Source organism: Balaenoptera borealis, assembly GCF_965194805.1.
Source record: "Balaenoptera borealis genome assembly, chromosome: 9".
NCBI classification, from domain to species: Eukaryota; Metazoa; Chordata; class Mammalia; order Artiodactyla; family Balaenopteridae; genus Balaenoptera; species Balaenoptera borealis.
Genome location: NC_138873.1, coordinates 111996216 through 112016760, shown reverse-complemented (window position 1 = coordinate 112016760; position 20545 = coordinate 111996216). Strand labels below are relative to the sequence as shown.

Sequence of the window (20545 nt, the reverse complement as noted above, 5' to 3'; positions counted from 1 at the left end):
TAATATGTTTAATTCTTCCTTGTTTTTGGACACTTAGATTGTTGTACACTTTTTGCCACAAACATATGAGTGTGTGTGTATGGGTGTGTGTTTAGATTTATTCTTAAGAGTAGAGTTACTACCTTAATAGAGTAGAGTTACTACCTTAAAGATTATTACCTTTTTACTTTGCATCTTCAAATTTATTTTACTTTTCTATCAACAGTACATGAACATTTCTTTTGGAGACCTTGAATAATACTGAAGAAAGATATGGAAGATCATAGGATATTCTTAGCTTAAATATCTTTTCTGATATGAAATGGAAAATGCTTATCTCATTCAAATTTGCATTCCCATACTAATAATATTTAACATTTTTCACCAAGTTTATTAAAGAATCTGTATCTTTAGTCTTTAGTATAATGTCAGAGTTCTTATTTTCAAACCCGCAAAAGTCATCTCTGTAATCTTCCTGAAAATTCTCTTCAGTTATTTAGATGGACAGATTTTAAATAGGGTTTTTAACCATTCCTTATATTATGCAAGTCATTTGCCTCAGCATAAGTGCTGTAGTGGATTTTTCACTAATATATGAACAGGTATATTTATATAGCTCTGTGTGTGTTTGTGTGCACGTTTATCATCAATGAACATCAGCAAGCTAATCTTCGACCTCTGAAATTATTAGAATAACTAACATATCACAATTATAAGCTAGTGCATGACTAAATTCATTTCCTTTCTCAAATTACTATTATTCTTGTTACTTCTTACATTTTCCAGTTTGCCCTAAGAGTTTCTTATGTAATTATGGCCAACTATATGGTAAAAAATCCCCAATATTAAGAGTTAATAGACCATTTGATTCAAGTTGGTTTCCTAATATTTTCTCCATAATGCTACATGTCTTAGCACAGAGAATTTGATACAGCATTTTTTTTAGATTAACTAACCCAATTCATTCTCTCCAGATCATGGATTGGAAGTTGGATGGAAAAGTATAAATTAGTGTGGAAAAATAACTTTGCCAAATTTCATTTCCAATCATTCTCCATCAAAACTTTATCCTTTTGTTATTTCAATATATTTATGTGACATTTTTTCAAGTTGTTAAAAATTTATTTATTTTAAAGGCTCAATGGGCTTCCTGGTTGCCAAATCGCTTTCTTTTATTTGATGATATGAACTAAACTGAATTAATAACACATGGAATCAATGTTCTCTAAAATATGTGGTATTTTTTTTTAAGTTTGGAGAAAGGGGGTGAGAAGAGGTGCTTGGCAGAATGTTTGGGTTTTAGTAAATCCAGAATTTTTGAAAAATTGTTCCAGATGTTTGATGAACCCACTGGTGCCCCGAAGTTTCACCCAAACCTGCCATAAATAAAGATAATTATAAGCAGCAATAACTGAGATTAAGGCAGCATGTAATGGATGCCATAGGAATCAGAATTAACTCTAAACTGAATTCACCACAGTTAATAGTGGATGTGGATGTGTTGTAAATACTATGGAGAAAAGTATAGTTTTACAGTGTGACTTCCTAAAGGAAATAGAAAAATAAAAACAGAAGTAGTTCATACATGAAAATCTGATGGCATCCTGGCCTTTCATCCTGGCATTCAGAAGCTCTCATTATCTTGCCCAATGGTTCTTAAGGCAGAATAATAAATCTCCCATCAGGGATGTTTGGAAACTTGTGGGACATTTTTGGTTGTCACAATGACTGGGAAGAGCTATTGGCATTTATTACCCAGAGGCCAAGGATGATTAATATCTTGCAAAAGTCCCATGAAACAAAGAACTGTTCACACAACTAACCGTGGTGTCCTATCATCTCCCACAAATCATAGCCATCTTGCCTTTCTGTTTTTCTCATACTGTTTCTTCACTTGTAATTCTTTACCTATCTTCTTCAATCAACCACATTTATGATGTTCTTCCAGAAAGATTCTTGTCTACCTCAAGTCTTTCCTCTAAGACCAACCTCCATAGCGAATCTTTATCTTCCCTTTAAGTCTTTTGATAGCCTCATAATTTCATATTTATTTCCCTGATTACATCTACTACAGGGTAATTTGTGTAAACAGAGCAGATTAATTAACCACTGCTGCTGGTTTTTTATCAAGATGTTTGTGGTCATGTAGACGCAGCCATAACTGAACTTCCTTACTTGGCTTTATTGAGAGAATTTTGTCATATGTGTATACATTCATGTGGATATAAATATAGGTATAGACATATGTATTACATGTGTTTCTATAAACACACAAAACACTGTCTTCTCATTCAAGGCTGACACTGTTTGGGTCCTTTGACTGAAAGATTGGGTGAGAATTTGACCTATTGGTTCTACTCCTTAGATAATCCCTCACCTCTGATTCTGGTAGTTTTACCTCCTACTATCTGCATTAGAAGCACAAAGAAGTACTGCTTACTATACTAAGGAATAACACTGAGGAATCAATAGAGGCTTAAAGTGCAGCCAGGAAGAGTCAACTGGAGAAAATATAATCTTATACTTCTGTGAGGAAGTAATTTCCTCAGACATTTCCTGGAATATATAAACTATACATCTGGACTGTGGTGATGCCTCAGGATGACTAAGGAGAGTTTCATCTTTCAAGCCAGTAAGAACGGTATTCTGTGCTTCAGAATAGCCCTTCGCTGGCTTCATGTAAACAGAGTTAGGGGCTCTGATGCAAAATGAATAGCTTCTACTTTAATTTAGGGTTGGTATCACTTTGTGGTAATGTTTAATACAAGCAGGCTTTGTCTTATGAACTTCTGAATGCCCTGTCCCCATCACTGGAGGCTTCCTTCCCCTCTGGATGCCTGCCAAATTGTCCCTTGGCCATTGCAGTGCTTGTCACCAAAAAGAACCTACCCAGTCCCTTGCAGCTTCAACCCACCTGTAGCCCTATAACGGGCACAGGATTAAAAGCTCAAAAGATTCAAGGTTTAATCTTAGTATGTAAAGGGGAAGAAGTATACACTCTGTAGACAAAAAGAAGTTCTACCACTAACATTCTACATACTCTGTGTGAAATAGTCAATTATGGAAACTGCCTAGTAATATAATAATATTTTGTTAACCAAAATACCAAAAATAATACTATTGTCTTTTTCTGACTATGAAAGGAACACATTCATTTTTTAAATAAGAAATGCATAAAGATAACAAAATAATTAGAAAATTATCTCTAATTCTACCACATGGAAATCATCAATTAATACTTTGGTGAACATTTGTCCAGATTTTATATTTGTATATATACACATACACGTTCTAAGTGGGATTATAAAGCATAAATACTATCTTTAATATTGTTAATATATTACAGACATGTTTCCATGTCAAACAGAAATAAAGAAGATATAACTATATTACCACTTTTAAAGCTACTTAGAATCCACTGCATGAATGCATATGATTAATAAATTGCCCTATTGTCTGACTTGTAGATTGTTCTCTGTATTTCACTATTACATGCAACATTGTGATTAACATTATTACATATACATTTTGGAAAATTTTCTGATCATTTATTCCCAAGGGTTAAATTCTAGGAGTGGAATTACTGAATCTTCTTAGAGTAGAAAAATAATTTTAATTTACATTGCTAAATTTTCCTCTTCCCCGAAATACCGTACCAATTTACTCTCCAACCTGAAACACCTTAAATTCTGGGTTTAAAGCAATTAATTTACATTCTTTTGGAATATAACCCACTCCCGATTTTGAAGCTGCCCGTGTAAATTGTTGTTTAAAATTGTGATGTTTAAACTGTGTTCTGATTTATTCTCTCAAGGATCAAAGACCCAGAGGAGGAAGCGGCTGGTGTGGGGAGCAAGGGGTTCACTTTTCCTTTTTTAAGATTTAAACTAAAAAGAAGCTTCAGTTTTTATGGATTTGTACAAGATTGCTTCTGGGCAAGATTTAATAAAAGAGCTCAGAAAACATTGGTTAAAAATATCTTTTCTCACAGTGCCAAGGAGAAAAAGTAGTTATTGTTCTATATCACTATCTGACAAGTAGCTCTCAAAAGAATAACACTTTACCATGATTTTAGGGTAAAAGAAAAATTGCTCTAAAATTGTCTGACTGTACATATGATCTGTCAGTCTTTATTAGGCTGCCATTTTTAGAGGTAGTTGGAAATATTTAACTAAAGACAAAATCAAAAATTTAATCCATAATTAAATTGAATAAGGATATTAAGCCAAAAAAAAAAAAAAACAACCCTGGGTTGATACACTAAGCAAATGAGATTGTTTTAGTATTTTATCAGTGCCCCTTAATAGTTTTGATAATATTAACAAGATAAAGGGGAAATGTGACATTCAATTGTTTCATTGCAAAGACATGAAAAATTGTATCATGGTGAAGCATTTTAAAGTATAAGTTTAAAAGAAACAGTACAAGTTTTCACAGAGATCAAGTCAAGAGCAAGGCAATGAGAGAAGGATACGCTTGCTTTCTCGGTGTACAGGAGTAGGGATGAGGAGGCTGAGGGGCAAGGGCCCTGAGAGAACAGAGAGATCAGGATAAGCAAGTAGAACTGAGCACATAGGAACCCAGGCCGTAGGACATGAGGTCATACCTCAAGGTCTAATAGCAAACCCGAGGCTCAGAGTATTTGATGCAACACCAGGAACTGAAAGAGAAAAATCTCACCACCACTCAATCTTACATTTGCACAAGAGTCCAGTGGGGGACAGTCTCAGGAAGACCGAAGTGGGCGTTCTGGGGCTGGGGAGAGCCACATTTTTAAGGACCATAACAAACACTGCTTCCTGTTCAAGCTCTATTTAATGTTTAGGGTCATGAGGAATTTGTTTGGAAAAGGGAAGAAAGAAAGTAGCCCCACTGTTGGAAAGGGGGTACAAAACAAACAGTTCTGTGGATCTGGACTGTGAAAATAGCACTAGAAATGAAATTTTATTTGGTTTCAACAATGGAACATTCAACATAGCATAAAACATAATGTGATCATGTAACTTAACATAACGCAACATAGAACCGAAATTCCTATGTTTGCCAAATTGAGACTCTCATTTAGTAAAACTATTCAAAATTCAACAGAGAAGAAATCATCAGCTCCTACACAAATTTGGCTCCTCATTCTGGCAATTCCTTACCCTTTCTGGATCTTAATTTTCTCATCTATAAAACTAGGGAGTTGGACGTCTAAGGAATCTTCCAAATCCATGATTGTCTAATGCAGTAATTCTTAGAATTATTCAAATAAAGTAAAATTAGAAACTTTTTTTCCTCACAGAATGACTTTAAGTCCCATGAAAGGAAACGTGTTTCCCCTATAGCTTCTGGAACTAGAATTTGTCCCAACTCCTTCCTCCAACTTCAGATTCAGCTACCAGCAGCTGCCAAACCTGCAGAAAGTGGCCCCGTTCCAAGGGGCTCTTTTCCTTCTAGCCCAGGAGTAAGAATATTCAAGAGCATCTGGAAAGTCTCATTAATGTTGCAGTCACTTCCCAGGGTCTCACACGGCTTCCTCACAGCAGCTAAGGATAGCAACAGAATGAGCGTCCAGGGAATTTCCCCCGTCACATCCTGGGCTTCGCCTACTCTGATGGTGTGACTGGGAAATGTTTGCTTCAGGGTTTAAGTGGCAGGTGACAGGTGGTGATGCTGTTTACCACATACACCTCTTTTAACAGCCAAAAAATATTTTTTCAGTGTTTAAGCCTAATCTAGGAAGAAATGTTCAACACTAATACCTCCTTTAAGAAATCAGCACGTTTTTGGTCAGCAGTCAAATTGTAAGTGTGCCACTCAGTCTGCAAGCATGTGTTTGGTGACATGTAACATGTAGTCAAGCCAGTCTCTTATAATCTTTGTGTAGACTACTGAAGAGTTCCATTTTGCTGAAAATTCATAGTCATTGACTTCAAAATGATTCAGTCGTTGTGTAGTTAAAGAAATCAAAAAGCAAGACATTGGTGTGTTTGAGAAATACATTTTACTGGTTTGGAAAGAAGTTAGATCAACACTGCCCCAAAAGTGATTTAAAGGGACTTTAAATTTACCCAGGAAAATGAAGGCGAGGCCTTGGTTAGATCCAGAAAGTGCTCCCTACTGACTTTCTCATTATTTCTGCAAAGCTGGCTATTAACATATAAAATCATTTCTCAGCAAAGTTAGGAAGTAGGTGACATTTATATTAAAATGCCTTTCTCTATCCGCTTTCACTGGGTTCCTTTTGCTTTCTTCTCCAGACTCCACCCATGATGTATCTTATGTCCTCTTATTTGTATAAAACAAAAGAAAGAATTTTATCAACTCATTCACAGAGAGGTAGAAATGACAAATGAGATGCAAGTGTTTCTCTCTCTGCTTCTTGTCTCTCAGTAGAAACAAAACCATAACCAAAGGGATACAGATGGTAGAATGGTAGCCATCAGTGAATCAAAAACAGAGATCTGGGGAGAAGTGGACACTCTCAAGAGTCTACAAATGATAATCATGTAAGTAATAGCCTACCTCTCTGAAGTATAAAATGCTCTTGTTTCTTGTGTCAATAATGTTCTCTTTTCACCACCCTACTAGAAATACAGGTGATAGTGATGGAACTAACTTTGAAGCCTAAAAGTAATGGGAGAAAATATTTGCAAATGATATGACTGATAAGGGGTTAATGTACAAAATATCTAAACAATTTATACAATTTAACATCAAAAAATAAACAACCCAATTAAAAATGGGCAGAAGGCCTAATAGACATGTTTCCAAAGAAGACATACAGATGGCCAACAGGCACATGAAAAGATGCTCAACAACCTTAATCATCAGAGAAATACAAATTAAAACCACAATGAGATACCACCTCACACCTGTCAGAATGGCTATCATCAAAAAACACAAATAACAAATGTTGGTGAGGATGTGGAGAAAAGTGAACCTTCTTGCACTGTTGGCGGGAGTGAAAATTGATACAGCCACTATGGAGAACAGTATGGAGTTTCCTTAAAAAACTAAAAATAGAGCTACCATATGATCCAGCAATCCTACTCCTGGGTATATGTCCAAAAAAAAGAAAAGAAAACACTAATTTGAAAACATACATGCACCCAATGTTCATAGCAGCATTATTTACAATTGCCAAGATGTGGAAGCAGCCTAAGTGTCTAACAGATGGATAAAGAAGATGTGAGATAGATAGATAGATGATAGATGATAGATAGATAGATAGATAGATAGATAGATAGATAGATAGATGATAGATAGATACAATGGAATACTACTCAGCCATAAAAAAGAATAAAATTTTGCCATTTGCAACAATGTGGATGGACTTGCAGGGTATTATTCTTAGTGAGATAAGTCAGACAGAGAAAGACAAATACTGTATGAGATGACTTATGTGTGGAATCTAAAAAATACAACAAAGTAGTGTTAAAAAACTCTCACAAAATATGAGCAAAAACTACATGTGAACAGAGGCTGGGTGCTCCTTAGAAGGGAGTGTAGAGTCCACCTTGCCTGCCCCGGCTCAGAGAGAGCGATCCTCCACGTACCCCGCATCCAGTGAGACGCGTTGCGCACCGACGGAGTGGACATGGGCAGAGCGATGGTGGCCAGGCTCGGACTGGGGCTGCTGCTTCTGGCACTGCTCTTACCTACTCAGATTTATTCAAATCAAACAACTGCTGTAACACCTTCAAGTAACTCCTCCCAGCATACCTCAGCTGCCCCCAATCCAGCGAATGCCACCAAGGCAAGTGACGGTGCTCTGCAGTCAACAGCCAGTCTTTTGGTGACCTCTGTCTCCCTTCTACATCTCTACCGTTAAGAGACTCAGGCCAAGAAACATCTATACCTCCCCATCCTCTAAACCCAAATCAGATGGCATCCAGACATCCAGTGTGACAAGGGAAAAAAAAAAAAAACAGGTCTTCATTGAATGAATCTGCTAGTTCCACACCTTATTTTAGGGACAGAAACTGTTGAGGATCCCAAATTTGATTGGTTTGAAGGGCATGTGAAGGGTTTGACTAGATGATGAATGCCAATATTAAATCTGCTGGAGTTTCCTTTACAAGATGGAAAGACAACATCCAAAATTAGTTAAGAGATGGTTTCCTTAAATATGGCTTAAGAAGTATGGACACATAAAACTCTACCTTAAAAGTGAGAATAGATTTTATCTTAGAGATAAAGAATGGGATGTGGAACAGAGATTCAGTTTTCATTTGGTTCATTAAATTTATAAGCCCATAAAACAATGAGGTAAAACAGAAAGCTTCTGTGATTCTATTTATATGTACATTAGAAGGAACTTCCAGTTGTTACTGCAAATCCTCAATGTGTTGTTTCAGCAGCGCTAATTTCATGCTGATGTACTCTAGAGAAAATTTTATGTTAAGCTATCATTGTTCTCTTGGGAACTGAACTCTTTCCCTTGGGGTTTGGGTTTGACATTGCATTTGAATTTTTATATAGCCATTAATATGTACCAGGGTAACGATGGATTGGAATCTACCCCAAATCCAAGCATAATGAGTACATTTTGCTTATATACTTATCAACTATTCTTATTCAAAAAGAGCATTAGATTCATTTAGCTAAACAGATAACAAAGAGTAGAATTACACTGATCTCAACTAATTTCAAAATGCTTTTTATTTCTGCATATGTCGAATACTTTTTACAGTTTAAATAATGATCTGTTTTGAAGGTAAGGTTGACAAATCTTGAAATTAAAAAGGCAAATATGTGAAGGAGCTAAACTATAAATCAAATATATTTGGCAAAGGAAGGACCGGAAGCTTGCTTACATTAAATTTAGAAAAACTTTTATACTCTTTTCTGTAAATACTTCTTTTTAAACTGAATCAGAATAGCCACACTTGGAACATTTTCTGTTATCATTCAATATTTTTATATAGTTAGAACCTGGTCCTAAGCCTAAAGTGGGCTTGATTTTGGAAAGTAACTCTTTTCACAACTGTCTTGATGCACAGAAACCTGTTTAAAAATAGACACTCCCTAAAGTCTTTTCTTCGCACGGTCACACACTGATGCTTAGATGTTCCAAAATCTAATATGGCCACAGTAGTCTTGATAACCAAAGTCATTTTTTTTCCATCTTTAGAAATCTACACTGGAACAACCATATCCAACGGATCTCAAGCTACTGTGTGTGTGAATGAACATTCTCTTTTGTTTCATACCTGAATGCTGTACATCTATTTTGGATTGTATACTGTGTTTGTGTATTTATGCTTTGATTCATAGTAACTTCTCATGTTATGGAATTGATTTGCATTAAACACAAACTGTAAATAAAAAGAAATGGCTGAAAGAGCAAAAAAAAAAAAAGAATGGAGTGTAAAATAGGCTCTGGCCACAGGGAAAGCCCTTGGTCAACATATGCTCAGAGTTGTGAGTACTAATTCTATCTATAGCTTTCATTTATGTGGCTTTCATTTATGGCTGGATCTGCCTTACTGTTGCCCTGTGTTCCAGAGAATGAAGATCAAAAGAATTCATAGGAAGCCACTTCTTAGGATTTCAGAAATGTACAGACCAGAGATGAAATGCTCCTTTGGTCTTGCTTTTTTTTTTTTTTTTTTTGTATGAACGAGGTACCTAGTTTTCTCAACCTAACATTACCTTCGAGTTGTCAATATTCCTAACATATTCCTTCCATAATCATTGCAGAGCGCTTGAATTATAAATAATCCAAAAGACAGACTCAGCATTGCTTTGCTTTGCCAAGAACTTTCCATTGGTGATTACTGATGTATGTTTCACATAGTAATTAGCTTAATTCTTGTCCTGGTCAAGCAGTTGCCGCAAGACAGAAACTCCTCAGAGACAGCAGGAGGCGACTGGGAATGTGCAAGGGTGTCCTCACATGGCCACGGTGACCTGGCAGGAGAAGGGGAAATGGACATTCTTTCCACCCACTGCGTATAGTGTCCTGTCATATACTGTCTGGGACATAGAATCATTTTGGCTTCTAAAGCTGGTGTTTCATCTGGAAACCAACCAACCACTTCTGTTAGGATTCACGTGAGGAGTCATCTGGGATCCTACTTTATTGACCTGGATAAACTAGGTCCATTCTAACGTGTGTTGCTGCCACCTATTTTTTTTTTTCATCAAGTATTGGCATTACATTTGGGAATTAGAAAAATGTTAGCTTGTTCTAGGAACAAAGCTTTGCGAGTGCTGTATATGAAAAATGCATCTGTATGACTGTTTTCCGAATGGTGCCCTTTGAGTTCCAGGCATTTTCTGAGGGTATGCTTGGCAACTGGTCATCTTTTACATATAAATCTGGGCTTCCTGGGGCTTCTTAGGCTGACTGTACAATATTTCATTCTAGTATTTGTCATTCTCCTCCTGGAGTGTTCTGAAACATCAGATCCAAATCCATCCGTTATTTTTTGTTTGTTTCTAGAGGTCATGAAATGCAGTGTTAGGACTGATATGTTTTTTAAAAAGCCGTAAGTAATTCTGGCACAATAATGATTAGAAAAGAATACAGTCAGCTCCAAATAAATTAGTTGTCAAGTGGGACAAATAACCATGGGTCCCTGGGATATTTACTGTCCCCCAAACTTTATTTTGGTACCATCTGCTTTGATGACCATGTCTTGTGGTGGGATGTATATTGGATTAAGAGGCAGGATGCTTTGTTTCCAGTCCTGTCTGTGACTGACAGGCTGTGTGAACTTGAGTGAGACAATTCCCTCTCTGTGCTTCAGTTTCCTCATTTGGTTGGGACTCCATTCTTAAAACCCTTCAGTTTACAAGTCTAAGAATCTTACTAGTGCTATTGAATGGTTGTTAATAATGAGTTTCATTTCCACGTTGCTCTGTCCTTCTCCACTTGAGCTCCTCCCCGGCCTCAACAGGAGACCTTGACGGAGGGAAAAGGCAGATTGCAGGTTAGAGAGGAAGGCGGGACTTGTTAGTATGTTCTTGACAAGCAGCATCAGTTCCTGCCTGCCCTGACACCACCTTGGGTCTTACTGTCAAGAGGCTTATTTTCTAGCATCATCTCTGTGGAGTTCTTGAAATGGGGAGAGCCAAACCAGATAGCCATCAAGAGTTCCATCCTTTACAAAACAGAAGTAGAGCCACAGTCGTAGAAAACAAACTTATGGTTACCAGGGAATGGCGGGGGCGGGGAGGATGAACTGGGAGATTGACACTGACATATACACACTACTCTCTATAAAATAGATAACTAATAAGGACCTACTGCATAGCACAGGGAACTCTACTCAGTATTCTGTAATGGCCTATATGAGAAAAGAATCTAAAAAAAAGAGTGGATATATGTAATATGTATAAATGATTCACTCTGCTGTACACCTGAAACTAACACAACATTTTAAATCAACTCTACTCCAATAAAAATTTTAAAAAATAAATTAAAAACAGCTCCATCCTTACTATCCTGGGGGTTAGAGTGGCTGTTTAGGTGGGTGAGAGGTGTCTGAATTATACTTCCTAATTCCACAATCTGGTGGTCCTGTGGAAGGCTCTGGGTTTACTGAGATATAGTTCTAAATTCCTAGACTTCTTTGATTCTTGGAGTTGTCCTAGTTTTCTACTCTGGAACTAGAAGACCTTGACCTTCTACCCAGCTACCGTAAGCTTCCTACTTTTCTCTTTACAACAGATACGGGATCTTGGTCCTCACATCCCCAGTCACGGTCTGACATCTGACTTCACAGGGAATGGGCCTCAATGGACCATAATGTTTTCACCCACCAGACTCAAAGTATAGATGCACCTCACAGTCTTCTCCTATTGCTTCTCTCCATTACATGGATCCTTGGGATTTAGACATAAGTCTTGATTGAACACAAGATTTACAAGTCCTCTTTCTTGCAATTTGGACTTCAGATCACCCTGGACTCATAGCTCAATTGGGTCCCTAGCCCCATCCTTCAGCTTAGTTTTTCCTATGGACTACCATTGAAATCTTACATTTTCTGCCAGGTGAACTATAAGGAACTGTCATGTGGCAAACAGGAAAAGGAGCTCTCATGTTACTGATATTTTGGGCTGTGCAGTGGAGTCGCTAAAGGATTTTAGCTGTTTGGCATGTATTTCCTCTGGAAATCTGAGACTATAAACATTCTAGAAGCAAAACAAAAGAACTGAAGTTGACCACATCAACAGAAATGCTTACACATTTCTCTTGTCTTTAATAGGTAATAAGCGGATACGAAATTGCCCTGCCAGAGCTAATGGGGAAGTTAATTCATTGCCTGTTTGTAGCGGCCTCAATTCATTTGTTCAAAAATAATTCCAAAGATGAATTGCACCTTAGATTTACTGTCTATCATTTTGTAGCTTGTAAATGCTATGCTGGGAATAAGTCACTAATTTAATAATTTAAATTTGGGAATAGTTGAGTGGAAATAAAGGTATTTGACCTCTGCTTTATGAACTCAAATTTGGGGGAAAGTATTTATGAGTTTGACCAGGAGGAGCTTTTGAGTCCATTAGTGGTCACAGCTGCTCACTATAAAGGTGACAAGTTTGCTACAATGAAATGTTGCTGCTGGTCTAACAGCTTACTTGTCAGGTCACAAGGTATGAGGCAAGATCACAAGATGTTTCTGAGTGTTTGCAAATTCTTGGGGAAATTATTTTTATTCCAAACTGTATTAAAAAAAGGTTTTTGATATTTGAAGTAAGTATTAAGCATCATAACTTGTGACTGCTTAGCTTTTAGGCTTGTTGCCAAGGCCACCCCATTCATCATATAGGCCCCTTTTCGATGTACACATATTTACAAATAGGAATGTTCCATGTCAAGGAGGTTTGCTAGACTTTAGAATTTAGTACCCGGCAGAACTGATTTCAAGGACTTATAGAAGGTAAAGCTGCAAATGTCATTTGAGATCATTTAAACCAGATCCTTGTTTTAAAGTTGAGGCAATTAAAACTTCGGAGGTTAAAGAAGTTGATCAAGGTGACACATCTTTGTAGCAGAAGAAATCCAGGACTCCTGATTCCCAGTTTTTTCCTTCTACCATGTATCATGTATTGAAAAGGGTTAGAACTAAATGAGAAAAACAAGCGTTAAAACACTGCTTTCTTAGATGTTTTTTATGTGGCTTCCTGGTGATGAAGCTGAGAAATGTAACATTTAAAGGGGGTTTTACTCAGCTGCCTTTCAGTTTATTACCATTCCCTGAGATGTTTCTACAGCAACCTGTTTTCTGTGCTCCCAGTTTGACCTCCTTTTAATTTTGTGCATAATTAAAATAGGTGTTTCCTTTGGATTTAAGGGTTGGCTTTTGTTTTCTATCAGCTTATTGAACAGACATAAATGAGCTCAAATGAATTATGCAAAATTTCTGTGAAGTGAGGGATACCTATGCCACATGCTAAAAAAATGTGCTTTGCCTTCTTGTCTGGTGGCTATGTGTATTTAATTATGCATAGAATGTGCTGCTGGGAGAAACTTGGACTGGATACAATCCCCTCAGGAAAGGCCTGTTGGTGACAGGGATCCTGGGTGTGAATGCCAGGACCTTCTTTTCTGCCCCATTCCCTAGACCCTACTCAATATTCAATTTCACCCCAGGGTTTACCTCTGATTTTTAAACAGGCATCAGGATGTCTTCTTTGTAGATAAATCTCCCGCTCTGTCCTGGCTACCAGCTCAGGCTTCTCTTCTAGGAATGCTTCTTGCACCATCACTCGTCCAAAGGAGCCACCGTGGTCTATCAAAATAACTTGTTAGCAGAAATGCTTAGTGACACTGTTATGGGTGGAATTGCCCCCTTTCCCCCAATTAATACATTGAAGTCCTAACCCTAAAGCCTCAGAATGTTACCTTATTTGGAAATATGGCTGTTGCAGATGCAATTAGTTAAGTTAGGATGAGGTCATACTGGAGTAGAGTGGACTCCTAATCCAATATGACGGGTTTCCTTAAAAAGGGGAAATTTGAACACAGACACGCATAGAGGGAGAATGCCATGTGAAGCAGTTATGCTGCCACAAGCCGAGAAACTACCTAAGTTAAGAAAGAAGCCTGGGACAAATCTTTCTCTAAAGCCTTCAAAGGGAGCATGGTCCTGTTCATACCTTGATCTTGGACTTCCAGCCTCAGAACTGTGAGACAGTAAATTTATGCTGTCTAAGCTACACCGTTCGTGGTACTTTGTTATGGCAGCTCTAGCAAACTAATACAACTCTAATGGGAATTTGGTAAGTCATTGGAAAATGTGTTGAATATGGCTTTTCCTGGATAGCTAGGAAATCACAATGCCTTGGTCCTGCCTCCTGCAATGCACTGTATCCATCAAGGTCAATATTACTGGGTTGTTCAAAATAACAGCAACTTTTGTATAACTTAGGACATGATAAATCTGGTAGGAAGAATGTAGCCATCCAAGGGTAATACAATTTATCCTTCTTTAATATTTGATAACCCTATGCCCCTCCAACTTAAACTAGCCTCAGAAGCAAATAAAAAATGCTGGCAGTTCAGTGATTCAAAGCTATCTTCAACTTTAAATAGTATTTGAAATGCAGGAATTCTCATTCTCCAAATTAATAAGAGCAAAAGTTTGATCTTAAACTGTTCCTAGTAAAATAGTTCAATTCACAGCTCTAGCTTTTGATCATAGCAATGAAAAGGGGAATTAACTCTGGTCACTTATGGTTTCTAAGACCTGTCATCTAAGTCTCTCCAAGGATACCCCAAAGCCAATATATATATTGAGAAAACTAGAAGTTGAATGTCAGGAAGTGGGAGACGGGGGTGTGGATAAAAAAACCTCCATGAAAGGCATGTTTTTGTCAGCATCTATACCTCAGCTGAAACCTAATTAACACTTATTAAAAAGAGTCACCTCCAGATATTCCCTACTTCCTAAATGGTGGAATATTTCCTTTATAGCTACATATACTGCCCAAAAAAACCAAGAAATTTTAGGTATTTTGGCAATAATTGATAATTCTTTGTCTTTCGTTTACATCGTTTAGTGTTGTGTGATACTCCCTGAAGCAGAGGTTCACTCTCCACGTTGTCAATTACTGGTTTCTGTACCATTTGGGCCCTACGTACATCACAGGACTTTGGCCGATGCCCAGATAACTTTAGTCTGGGAGACTAAATTTGGCTTGGAAGCAGATTCCAGTCCCAGGGACGGGTATGGTCAATATTATTTTTTATTGATTCCTCAACTGTGGTTTTGAGATACATTTTTAAGCAAGTTCCTTTACCTTACAAGTAGGGAACAAAAGATTAATGTTATTTCTTTTCGGCACTAAAAAGGAAATATACTTGTTTCAAAAATATTTCTATAATTATCAGAAGAAGGAAAACAATGTCTTCATGCCCTCTTGCTAAAACCAGCTGGGTGGTTTAAAAGTGTATGTCTTTAGCCCAAGACAGGGTATAGATCATCTACTGCTTATTTGGAGATGTTAAGTTTTATTATTTTTCCATACTAACTAAGCTTAACTCTAAGTTTCCTAGCAGTAAAGTCAAATGAAAATATCATGATTATGAGCTCCCATTTTTTAGTAGAAGGAAGCATGCCATCTCATCCAGAGAGGATTAAGTAACAGGCTTTGGTTTTTTGGAAAGTTCCCGGCTTCTTGACATATATTAGGTTGGCAGAAGTCTTGGCAAAAGTTTTACAGAAGGGTGTATTCTAAGTAAAAGGAGACTCTATAGATACTGTTCTACAAAGTAGGCAGAGAAGTTTACCAAGTATAAAATAAGTCGATGGGAATAAATTTCTTTTGAGAAAAGCAGTGTAGCCCATTTAGAGGCTGTTTCCATCTCATAGAACTGTTGGCTCTTGTGCTTCTATGTGCTTCTATGGCTCTATGTGCTTCTATGTGCTTCTATGGCTGTCAATCAGAATCACTCGAACATTGACAACTGATCATGAGCCATCAATAGCAAACCTGAAATCTCTTTAATTGCTCATAATTATATTCCATGAACACAGCTAATATGGATTGCATTTGTTACCTAGAGCTGTGTTATAAATTACTCCAAAACTTCATAGCTTAAAATAACAAACTCATATTATCTTTCAGCTTTGGTGGGTCAAAACTCTGGGTGCAACTCAGGATCTTGCTCTCAAGGTGTTGGCTGGGGAAGGATCCATTTCCAAGCTCACACATGTGTTTGTTGGCAGGATTCAATTCCTTGCTGGCTGTTGGCTAGAGACCTCCCTCAGTTCCCTTGCATGTGGAACTCTCCACAGGGCAGCTTACAACCTGACAGCTGGCCTCCATCAGAGTGAGCACTCAAGAGAGAGCAAACAGGATAGAAAATAGTCCTTCTGTAACCTAAGCTTGAAAGTCACATCCTGTCACTTTTGTCACATTTTATTTGATAAATTGAGTGACTAGGTCCAGCTACATATAAGGGGAAGGGTCTACATACGGGCGTGAATATCAGGAGTTGGGTATCATTAGGAGCCACGTTAGGGGCTGCCTACCACATGGATAATAGGTTTTGTTGCATTAACTATAGTTGTTTTAATTAAGTAATTTGAACTGTTGTGTTATTACCTTTCTGTTTAAAAGGTAAGTTTATCCCACAGGAGCTATATAGAAACTTCCAGACTTATTGAAAGATTTTCCTTTGCTGTCTCATAACGTAATATTAAGAATGATATTGTATAGTAATCTACTAGTTTCAGCATAGAAATATTAATGATGTCAAAAACTCTGTGAAGGGGGAATTAATAAAGTAATTTCACAAGTGAGAGAGGTATCATTCAGAAAAATAAATGGACTTTTGCAGTACTACACAGCTGGAAATATGCCTTTCATGATTATTTTAAAGGCGTAATTTATGAGGACTTTTTTGTCAAAAGCTTCTGCACAGGTCTAGGAAAAAAAGTGCTGACATGGTTTCTTTTAACTATCTTTTGGTCATCATCTTTATGGGCAGCCAACAACGTGTATATGAAAAAACTAAAAAATGAGACAGAATTGTGTTATTTGCAATTCCTTCAGTCTTTCCTAACGATACCAGTTCTAGAGTTGAGTTGCAGTAGATCGGGGAATATTTCTGCTGTGAAAGTTTAGGGAATAACCTAGCACATGGATCTGTTGAAGCTTGGATCTACTTGCAGATGACTGAAAAAATTTTATGATCTTTTTTCCCCATTGGCATGATTCTTTGATTCACTCAGAAAGGAATCTTCTGTGTTCTTTTCCTACTCAATATAGAAACGTAGAGAATAGAGGCCAGAGTTTGAAGATGGACAGAAAAAAAGGAAGGAAGTAGAGGGAAGGCTGAAAAAATTCAGGACACTTGCTGATTTCTAGCTATGAACTCGAGATTTAATTACTCTGGAAAAGCCACTGCATGGATCCTGGTGAGCTGGATGAGGGGTGAGGCTCTGTCCACCTTTCACACGGATCAGGCTAATGAATATGTAGCACTCTGGTTAGGTCAGCTATAAAAATGGGGCAGAACAGATTGCAGACAAGGGGTTGTTTGACACACTTAGCTGGTTCTATAGGGATTTTGACCACCACAAATGCTAAGTCAGCTGGGTATGTAGAAACTGTCATGTTTATGCTTCACTTGGTGAAAAACAGTAGCATATAGCACAAAAATTGTGAAAAAAAACATCTAAACTTTAGTCTCCCAGAGGTCACATAATCAGAAACATTAAAAAAAAAGTTTGGCTAGTGTTCTCATTTTAAATTATGTTTCTATGGAAAATAACTTTAATCCTCTTGAATGTGGATGACCTCAGTTACCTCCTAGTGGACCATTCACCCCCAGACTCTGTTAGGTTCTTCCAACCCTATACCTGCAGTCCTATAAAACTTCCTAAAACACCTATGTCACTATCTTCACAGAGACACTCAATGGTTCTTATTCCTGCAAATTAAAGGTCATATTCTTAACATTTATTCAAGATTTGCACAATCTGCATCAATTTTTCTGTACCTTTGTAACACTGCTTAACTAAAATATAACCCCCCGTGTTAATTTTCAAATCCAACTGACTACTTGACATCTCAACTTAGATATAGACGTCTCACATGTTGTATGTCCAAAACAAAGACTTTTGATTCCTATTTCCGTCACCTGTTGCTTCCCCAGGCTTCCACATCTCAGTACATGGCATCTGCATCCACCATCAGGTCAAAAGGTTATATGTCGTCCTGGATTCTTACGCTTCCTTCATGACCCTGTCATAGTCAACTCATCACCACATTCTATCCAGGATACCTGTTAATTACATCCAAATTGAACTATTTCCTATTACATCCACTGCTTCCATCTACTCTGAGTTACCATCATTCTTACTAAATGACTGTGATAGACTCCTAAATATTTTCCTGTTTCCATGTCTTCGTCTAAATCTCAACTTCCACATAAAGAGGAATCTTAAAACATTTGTATCAAGTTATATCACTCCCCTTCTTAAAACCATCCAATTATTCCCCATATTTCATAGATTCAAGTTTGCATTCATTACCATGGCTCCAAGGCCCTGCATGGCTTGGCTTCCTTCTTCTGCTACCGTTTCACGCCACCATTCACTAGGCTCCATCACACTGGTCTTGTTTTTACTCAGAACATGCAAGCCTGTTCCTTCCTGATGGCCTTGCCCTTCCTGCCACTTCTGACTGGGGTGTCGGTTCCCCAGAGCTTCACATGGCTTAATCCTTCTGGTCATTTAGATTTCAGCTCAAATGCTGCCTTCCCAGAGATGTCTTCCCTGATCATCCAACCTATGCAAGAGTTCTGTGTACTTTCTGTTCTACTTTCTTATTTTATATTCTTTACAGAACTTATCCTTATTTTTGTTTACTTATTTATTGCCTGCTTCCACCCACTGGACTATAAACTCCCTGAGAAGTGACATCTCCCCCGGACCTCTTCAACCTCTTCACTGTGATGTCCCAGCTCCTAGAACAAGGTTAGACTGTGGTAAGTGTTCCGAGCACATTTTACAAATTGAATGGCATCTATATTTTAACCATATTTGTCTAGGTATAGGCTCCCGAACATGGCATAGTTTATATTCCTTGCATTTTTAAAAACATTTCCTTTGGTTTGAATACCACATGCTTTCCCTCTCTACTTTTGAAAATTGTTCACATCTATCCACCCCCCATTCAAACACCACCTTTCTCAACCACTCCAGCACACAGTTATGCCCCCTCCTCTGCAGTCCTATAACTATTGTCAAATTCATCAACCTTTTTTTATTGTCCATATGTCACATTGAAATCTAGATTATCTTTTTATGTGTGTATGTCTTGTGTCCTCAGCTGGATTATAAGTCCTCTGAAGATGGGGATCTGAAGACCTTTCATGCATTTTTCCCTATTATCTCTTGCTATTAAAATATACCATGCACATATATACACTACCAAATGTAAAATAGATAGGTAGTGGGAAGCAGCCGCATAGCACAGGTAGATCAGCTCGGTGCTTTGTGACCACCTAGAGGGGTGGGAGGGAGGGAGACGCAAGAGGGAAGAGAATGGGGATATATGTATATGTATAACTGATTCACTTTGTTATAAAGCAGAAACTAACACACCATTGTAAAACAATTATACTCCAATAAAGATGTTAAAAAAAATAAAAATAAAAATAAAATATACCATGCATATATAAGCATTGAATGAATATTTATTGATTAATTCATTTTCATTCTTACACCTAAGCATAGTTTTATGAATCAATTTATAAATTTGAAAGAATTCTTGCTCTTGGTGACTGCTCACATTTTCATTTAAAATGGCTCTATTTTAAGGATGTATCTGAGAAACTAACTCCCAAATAAGTGGTACCAAGTGGAAACTTTAACAATGAGTTGCTGGTTTCTGCTATTCCTCCCGTTTGTATAGGTAGATGTGAGTTTAGAGGACTGAGGTAGACACAATAAATCTTAAAGAATACTTGCAGAACAACTAAACGATTCATGAACAGGCAAGAAACTTAAGAGACATACACTTTGTAAAGAAGAAATCCTTATTAAAACTTAAACTTTATTTCATAGGAAAATCAAGTAGCCAGTCTTATAGAAAGATCAGTGTCAAAAGAAATGTTATCTTTGACCAATCAAAGTTCATTCTTACCATTCCAGAACTTGCCAACTTGTTATATTCTTCTATTCATCCTCTCTCTCTTCTCCTAGGAAATAACATTAAATAAAATCAAGCATCGGGCTTCCCTGGTGGCGCAGTGGTTGAGAATCTGCCTGCCAATGCAGTGGACACGGGTTCGAGCCCTGGTCTGGGAAGATCCCACGTGCCGCGGAGCAACTAGGCCCGTGAGCCACAACTACTGAGCCCGCGAGCCACAACTACTGAGGCTGCACATCTGGAGCCCATGCTCCGCAACAAGAGAGGCCGCGACAGTGAGAGGCCCGTGCACCGCGATGAAGAGTGGCCCCCGCTCGCCGAAACTAGAGAAAGCCCTCGCACAGAAACGAAGACTCAACACAGCCAAAAATAAATAAATAAATAAATAAATAAATAAATAAAATCAAGCATCACAACTATAAACTTCTCAATTTTCTACTTTTCATTTATAATGTTATCTAAGCACTCA

General features: G+C 37.6%; 1 long non-coding RNA gene and 1 pseudogene across 2 annotated transcripts in view; both read left to right on the top strand.

Annotated features, from left to right (window-relative positions):
- Positions 1-20545, top strand: part of LOC309634743 — a 632894-nt gene that overhangs the window by 156793 nt on the left and 455556 nt on the right. The window lies entirely within an intron of this gene.
- LOC309634713 (signal transducer CD24 pseudogene) lies at positions 7228-19416 on the top strand (annotated as a pseudogene). The gene has a single exon. The product of its transcript is annotated as a signal transducer CD24 pseudogene (transcript).